The sequence below is a fragment of the Crocuta crocuta genome, unplaced genomic scaffold (genome assembly GCF_008692635.1).
Source record: "Crocuta crocuta isolate KB4526 unplaced genomic scaffold, BGI_CrCroc_1.0 scaffold330, whole genome shotgun sequence".
NCBI lineage: Eukaryota > Metazoa > Chordata > Mammalia > Carnivora > Hyaenidae > Crocuta > Crocuta crocuta.
In genome coordinates, this window is record NW_027530521.1 from 2,909,896 (window position 1) to 2,917,177 (window position 7,282).

The window sequence follows — 7,282 nt, forward strand, 5'->3', positions numbered from 1 at the left end:
TGTGAAATGTAGGTCAACTCACAGAACTGTAAAGCTGGAGGCAAAGCTATATTTCAAAGAACCTGGCGATGGCAGCGACAATGGTCGCCCTCAGGGCATCCTCACTGCGTGCCCAGCTCTGAGCTAAGTCCCTTCCTTGCACGGTCTTACTGAGTCCTCTCAACAGCCCTGCAGGGTCGGTATTATTATTGTTTACTCTTTATTAAGGTAAAACACACAAAGGACACAGCCTTCAGCGTACGGCTCAGTGACTATTTACAACTGTGGAGCCAGCACCATGGCAGAGGTCATTTCCAGCACTGCTAAAGTCCCCTTCAAGCCCCTCAGTCAACCCCTCCCCGAACATCAACACTATAGGGGCACCTGGCCGGCTGAGTCAGAAGAACATGTGACTCTTGATCTCAGGGTCATGAGTTCAACCCCCCACATTGGATGTAGAGATTACCAAAACAAAACAAAAACTTAAAGAAAGGTAAGTGTAGGGGCGCCTGGGTAGCTCAGTCGGTTAAGCGTCCAACTTCAGCTCAGGTCACGATCTCATGGTTCGTGGGTTTGAGCCCCGCATCGTGCTCTGTGCTGACAGCTCAGAGCCAGGAGCCTGTTTCAGATTCTGTGTTTCCCTCTCTCTCTGATCCTCCCCTGATCACGCTGTCTCTCTCTCAGAAATAAATAAAACGTTAAAGAAAAAAGAATTTAAAAAAGGTAACAGTATTAAAAAAATGGGGGTATGTATGCCCATTTCACGGATGAGTAAACTGGGGAACAGGGAGGGGCTGTGCACAGCTGCTAATGGGTGGGACCAAGAATAGTCTGTCTCTTACCAACGCATACGGGGATCCATATAAGCCAGAAGGCAGTTACTTCTTCTTCCTCTTCCACCCCCTCTCACCATCCTCCAGTTCCGCCTCCTCCGCATTTTCCTCCACCACTTCCCCTCCCAGCCCGAGGGCTACTTCCTGTCATTTCATAACTTCACCACCAGATGGCGCCAAAGGACTAGATGCAGAATTGCGGCTGGCCCCCAAGGACCTGGGGTGTCAGGGTTTCTGGGCTTTGGCTGGGAGGCAGGGGGAAGTTGCTGGTGGCTGTCCTGGGCTAACCCTGGCCAGCAGACATGGCAGAGGGGACCCCAATCCTGCCCCAGTCCACTGACACCCAGACACACAAAAGGATATAAATGCAGGCTGGGGCTCGGACTGAGGAGAACACTGGGCTGGGAGCTAAGAAACCCGGTCACAGGCTCTGAGTCACCTACCTGCCCTATCGCGGCGGGTGGTCTCCTCCACCTGTAAGGCCAGCTGGGTCCCGCCTCTGCCTCTGTATTTGTTCTCCCTTCTCTTAGCATCCACTTCCGGCCATTCAGCCAGCCAGCTAAGCAGCTCATAGCCACCCGCCCCCTCTCCCCTCCCCCACAGGAAAGATTCCCTGATGGCGTGTCAATGCACTGATGACCTCAGCTGTCCCCTGTGCGATGACTCAGTGAGAGGGGGGCTCAACCTGAGGCTGTTGGTGGTTTTCCAACCCTCTCCCTTGGAGCAGCTGGGTTGGAGGGGGCCCCAGCTGGGGTGCTTCACCTTACGCAGGCAAGGGGGGCTGCTGAGAGGCCGGCCCGTGTCTTCCCTCATCTGTGTCCAGCGGCCATGGCCTTCTCAGCCCTGGAAGGTCAGCTTCCTCGAAGAAAGCAGCTCAGGAAGAGCCTTCAGAGCCTGCTGATCACACAATGGCCCACATCACCCAGCACCTTGGTGCTCAAGACCTTGACCCAGTCCCACCTTGGGGCCTCAGCTCAGGGCTCCCCAGAAGGCTCTACAGGTGGCCTTCCAGGTCTAAGGACCTGGCATATGCCCTCANGGCCAGAAGGAGCTGTCTTCTCAGGCGAGAGTCCTGTGGGGCCCCTGTGTACCCCTGTGGGAACGCACCCGGGCTGCTAAGAGCCCGGTATTTGGAGTCAAACACTCTTGGATTCAAATTTCTTCTCTACCACTCACCTGTGTAACCTTGGCCAAATCCTTAAATTCGTTCGTTCATTCGTTCGTTCGCTCCTTCCTCCCTCCCTTCCTTCCTTCCCTCCCTCCCTCCCTTCCTTCCCTCCCTCCCTCCTTCTTTTTTCCCTCTTCCTTCCTTCCTTCTTCCTCCCTCCCTCCCTCCCTCTTCCTTCCTTCCTTCCTTCCCTCCTCCCTCTCTCCCTCCCTCCTTCTTCCTTCCTTCTCCCTTCCTTCCTTCTCCCTTCTTTCCCTCCCTCTTTCTTTTTTTCTTCTTCTTTCCTTCCTTCTTCCTTCCTTCCCTCCCTCCGTCCTTCCTTCCTTCCTTCTCCCTTCCTTCCTTTTCCCTTCCTTCTTCCTTCCTTCCTTCCCTCCCTCCCTCCTTCTTTTTTCCTTCCTTCCTTCCTTCCTTCCTTCCTTCCTTCCTCCCTCCCTCCCTTCCTTCCTTGCTTGCTTCCCTCCCTCCCTGGACGCAGCACCTCGTTGGGATGTATCTGAACCTCGGAAACAGGACTAGGTCTCTTACGAACGGACTTGAGAGCCGGATGTCCGTGGGCTGTGCCAGCAGGGGAGCGCAGCTACTTGCCCAAGGAACGATCCTTCTCCGTCAGGTAAGGTCGTCTTCCCGGGGCGCAGCTTGGGTGGGGGTGGCGGAGACACATGGAGCGGTGCGGGAGGAAGCGCACACTGGCTAGCCAGCCAGAGGCCAGTCAACCCTGGCCCAGTAAGGTGACAGTGGTCGCCGCCAGACCACCCTTACGGAAGGTGAGGAAGCGAAACTTCGGAAGCTCTTTAATCTGAGGAGTGGGAACGAGAGCAGTCCCACCGCAGCCGGGGGTGCCCCTTCAGTGCGAGAACCCACGCAAAGCCGGCGGAGCACCCTGGCCACAGTGAGCGTCCCGCACAAGGCGGGTGATTGTCCGGATCGTCAGAACTCGGTCCCAGTGAGACTAGAGAGATAGAGTGTCTGCAGGAGGACTGGGTGTTGATTGGCTGGTGGGTATGCAAATGATGTCTGTGCCATGTCACCAGCCAATCAGCAGCAGCAGGTTTCGCGCACCTGTGGGTGGGCGTGGCCTGTCCCGGAAGGGAGGGACGAACAGGGAGGCCGACTCGCGCCGGAGTTCCAGGCGCCGATTCGGAGACCTGGGCTCGGGCCTGACCCTGAGGATGAAGAACTGTTTGGACAGGAGCATGAGTCTCTTTACCTGTGACACGGGGGTGTCCCCTCTACCCAGTTTCCTCCTGGAGGGGCTGTGAGGGTCAGGTGAGCTGATGGGTGGGACAAGGTTCTGAAAGGTGCTTTGAAAAGCAGGCGACGCACCCAAAGGTCTTGGTTCCCTGGATCCCAGGGGCAACCAGTCAATCTGCAGAGCTGAGGGTTTGCTCTATTAATTACTCAAGTTATCAAATTATATTTTAGCCTTTGGGTAGCAATATTTTTAAAAATATGAACTATTTCTCTGCTTTATTAAATAGAGTATCCATTCATATAAGTTGTATTGATGCTTTGAAGTTTACTGAGACCACTTTGTTATGCTTTAAAAAAAAGTTTTGGTCTCTTAACGTCAGCCAGCATCCCTCATTGCTAACTAACAGCGCGCCCACCTCTTAACAGTTCCCCCATCCTGTAAAACTTCCCACCCCTAACCCACTTTGCATTGGGGAATCAGACCCCCGACCCTGTCAGAATTGTACATGAAGTAAAAGCACCTAGGTCTTGAGCAAGAGGGGCTCAGGAGCAAAGTGCATGAGCTTTAAAGTCAACAGCGGCTTCCTCGCACCTCATCTTGGGATGAACCCTAGGGTGTGCAGCCAGGGCCCGTGGTCTTACCCACAAGGTCATGTCCTCCTCAAGGGCTCTTGTGGTCACACTCTCCACTCCACTGCCTCCTCCCCGCCTCCCCTTGCTCTCCTTCACCTGATTTTCTTCAGCAGCCCCCTGGCTGGCCATCCCACCTTCCAATGGTCCCTGTCCACTCCACCCCCCAAAACACTGTCAGCCACTTTCCAGAAGACAAATGTGAACCCCTTCTTTCAAGGCTTGAAACCCTCTGCTTTCTCTTTTCAGAAGAAAGCCCACCTCCCACGCTTAGCTCAAGAGCCCACCTCTGGGGAGCCCGTAACCTCTCTTTCTCCCGCTCCCATGTCCCCACACCCTTTGCTGTAGCCACAAGGAACCAACATAATGTGCTGTGTTTCTCTGGCTTCACACGACTGTTGTCTCTTCCCTTTCCCCACTTCCTCACCTGGGAAAATTCAGCCCAGGTCTCACCTCCCCTGGGAATTCTCCATTGCCCCTCTGAGTTTATCCACTTGCCTCCACACCCTACATCATAGAGTGTGGTTGTGGCTTCCATCACAGACTCTGGAGCCTGAGCACCTGGTCAAATCCTAGCTCTGCCCTTCATCGCCAAGTGACATTGGGCAAGTCACCTGACCCTGTTCCCTACCTGCAAAACAAGACTAAACACAGTAGCGAGTTAGCTTACAACATCATGTGTGAAGCCCCCAGGGCCATGCTTAGCTCAGAGCAAGCACCCGATTAGCGCAAGCTATTTTGCTTATCAGTCTTGTAACCATCGGTTCCTAGCTGTCTCCACCAGCCCCACGCTTTTCAAGGCCAGGCACGCTCTTCATTCATCTGTATTTTTCTTCCACGATCTCTGGTGCCCAACCAGGCACACGGCAGTCAAACGCATGAATGGAAACCGAGTCCAATGTTGGCTGGGAGGGTCCCTCCGCCCAGCTCTGTGTGAGGGAGCTCTCCTTGCATGACACCCTCCTGCCTTGAACCAGATGGTGAGTCCTCAGGGATGAGGGGAGCGGGGCCGTCCCTTCCTTTGGCAGTGGTGCCAGTCACTATGCCTAGTACACGGAGGGGCCTGGGTGGGAGCCTGGAAGGGGGTGGGGACTCCGGGGGTGCTGTCCACGGTGCTGAAGAGAACTGAAAAGTGACTCATTCCTCTGCCTGAGATGGATGCTGGGAAGCGGAGGGGATTTGCTTCAGGGCAGCCGGGAATGGATTGTTCATCTCCAAATCTTAGCCAGCACATTTTGTTCTGACATTTCCTTGGCACCTTTGCCAATGACGTGATGTTTCCTGTGCGGCTCTTTCCCCTGCCTTCCAAATTTCTTGGAGAACTGTCATATTCCCCACCAACCTCTCCCGCAGCTGTAGGCACCTCCAAACTTGGGTGCATCACCCAGAGACCTCTATTAAGGGGACTGCAACATGGCTTTTCTTCGCTAAAGAAGTTTAAGAATTTCGGCTGGCATATAAGAAAACTGAGGCCCAGCCCGGTGAAGGGATGTATTTAAAATCACATGGCCGGGAAGGGAGGGAACTTGGGATGAAGGGGATTTCAAATTCATGAGCCATTGATATGTTATGGCACCAGGATGCTGTAGTCAGAGATAGGGGGTCACCCGCAGGATGGAGGTCAAAGTGTTTCTATTTAGCTGAAGGAAATGTCTTTGATTTAAGCCTTACAACCAAATACCCCAGCCCCTCTTTCATCCCACTGACCTCTCAGTCAGCCCGTTCAAGGGTGGTATTGTCATTATCCCCATTTTCCAGATGATAAAACAGAGGTCCAGGGGCAAAGAGACCAACGCAAGGCTACACAGCTGCCTCCCAGCCAGGGTTGGTGTGAAGACAGTGTGAGTAGGGTCGGTGTGAAGGCGGTGTGAGCAGGGTCGGTGTGAAGGCAGTGTGAGCCACGTAGGCAGGAGCGGGGTCCCTGAAGCAGGCCTGGCAGACGATGTACTTGGAAATCATACCATTTTCTTTCCTCTCCTGAAGGAAACAATCCTCACATCTCAGAGCGGGAAGAAGCATCCCTGTTCATGTCACCCAGTGCCTCTGTGATTCCACAGCCTCCAAGCACATCCTCCCGGGAAAATAATGGGAAAGTTGATGAAACTCGAAGCCGGGGAAGTGGCTGCCTGGGAGGCATTAAGGACATCCGAGGATGCCTCTTATCTCCTGAGAGCGTGTGGCCAGGCCTGCCCAGAATAACAGAAACCCACTGGGCCTGATCAAGGACATGTGGGCTCAAATCCTGGGCCCACGCCTCCGAGCTCCGGGACTGGAGTGTGAGTCACCTGTGATCTTTGAATCTCAGTCCTAGATCTGAAACATTTAAGAGTGTTAAGAACAAGTGAATGAGATGACCCACATAAGCGCAGTGCCTGGCAGTAGTAGGTGCTCAATAAATGTCAATGGCCTTGTCAATTCCATATTTATTCATCAAATATTTACTGAGCGCTTGCTATGCACTGGGTGCTGTTCTGGATCCTGACAATCTGGCAGTTAACGTGCTGGGTGCCTGTTCTCATGGAATTCATGTTTTACTAGAGAAGTCAGAAGAAAAAGAAACAAAGGATAAGGAAGAAAACATGAGCTCTCAGCAAGTGCTGTAAAGGACATTGAGCTTTATTTTGATAGGGAGGGGAAGGTGGTGGTGTTAGATGGGAGAGTTGGGTGGGCCCTTCTGAGGAGAAAACAATGAGCTGAGGACTGAATAAAGATCTGAAGGGGAGAGCATTGTAGGCACAGGGAATAGCCAGTGCAAAGGTCCTGAGGTGGGCAGAAGCTTGGTGCCCTGAAAAGGAGGCCAGTGTGGCTGGAGCATAAGCAGTAAGACAAACGGTCATAGAAGATGAGGTAGGAAAGAGGAGCAGGGTCCCTATCATAGGACCTTGGGGGCCCTGGTGAGATACGTACAAGCTCCTCTCAGTATTGATGGCCCTTTAGCTCTCGGCAACTTTTCTACTTTTCAGTCTATTGTTAGGCTGTCAAGGCAGTTCACCACGAGGGCCTTTAACCTTAGCAACGAACCTCTGCCCTCGGTTCTAACCTTAGACGACACAACATGTAGGGCACTTGGGGGGCTCGGTAGGTTGGGGGTCTGACTTCAGCCTAGGACATGATCTCGTGGTTCGTGGGTTTGAGCCCTGCGTCGGCTCTGTGATGCCAGCTCAGAGCCTGGAGCCTGCTTCAGATTCTGTGTCTCCCTCTCTGTCTGCCCCTCTCCTGCTCATACTCTGCTCTCTCTCAAAAATAAATAAACGTTTAAAAAAAAAAAAAAGGAACAAGAAATCTCCTTGGAGACATTCTACAAGTTCAAAATTTTCATTGCTCCAGTGGATCAACTGAGGCCCAGGGGCAGAAAACGGCTGACCTGAGGTAACACCATAAGCTACAGATGCTACCAATTATGATTATATACCTCTGTAACTGACAAGAAACCCCCCAATCAGTAGCTTCAAAAATTTCATTTCTCTCTCCAGTAACC

At 53.0% G+C, this 7,282-nt stretch overlaps 1 long non-coding RNA gene across 2 annotated transcripts; it reads left to right on the forward strand.

The window, feature by feature from the left end:
- The first annotated feature begins 3,085 nt into the window (after positions 1–3,085).
- LOC144234231 (uncharacterized) lies at positions 3,086–6,219 on the forward strand. Of its 2 annotated transcripts, none has more exons than XR_013335894.1 (3): positions 3,086–3,249; positions 4,576–4,784; positions 5,788–6,219. It is a non-coding gene; the product is annotated as an uncharacterized LOC144234231 (long non-coding RNA). The 2 variants fall into 2 exon arrangements; XR_013335893.1 differs by having other exon boundaries at positions 4,664–4,784.
- Positions 6,220–7,282: the final 1,063 nt, after the last annotated feature.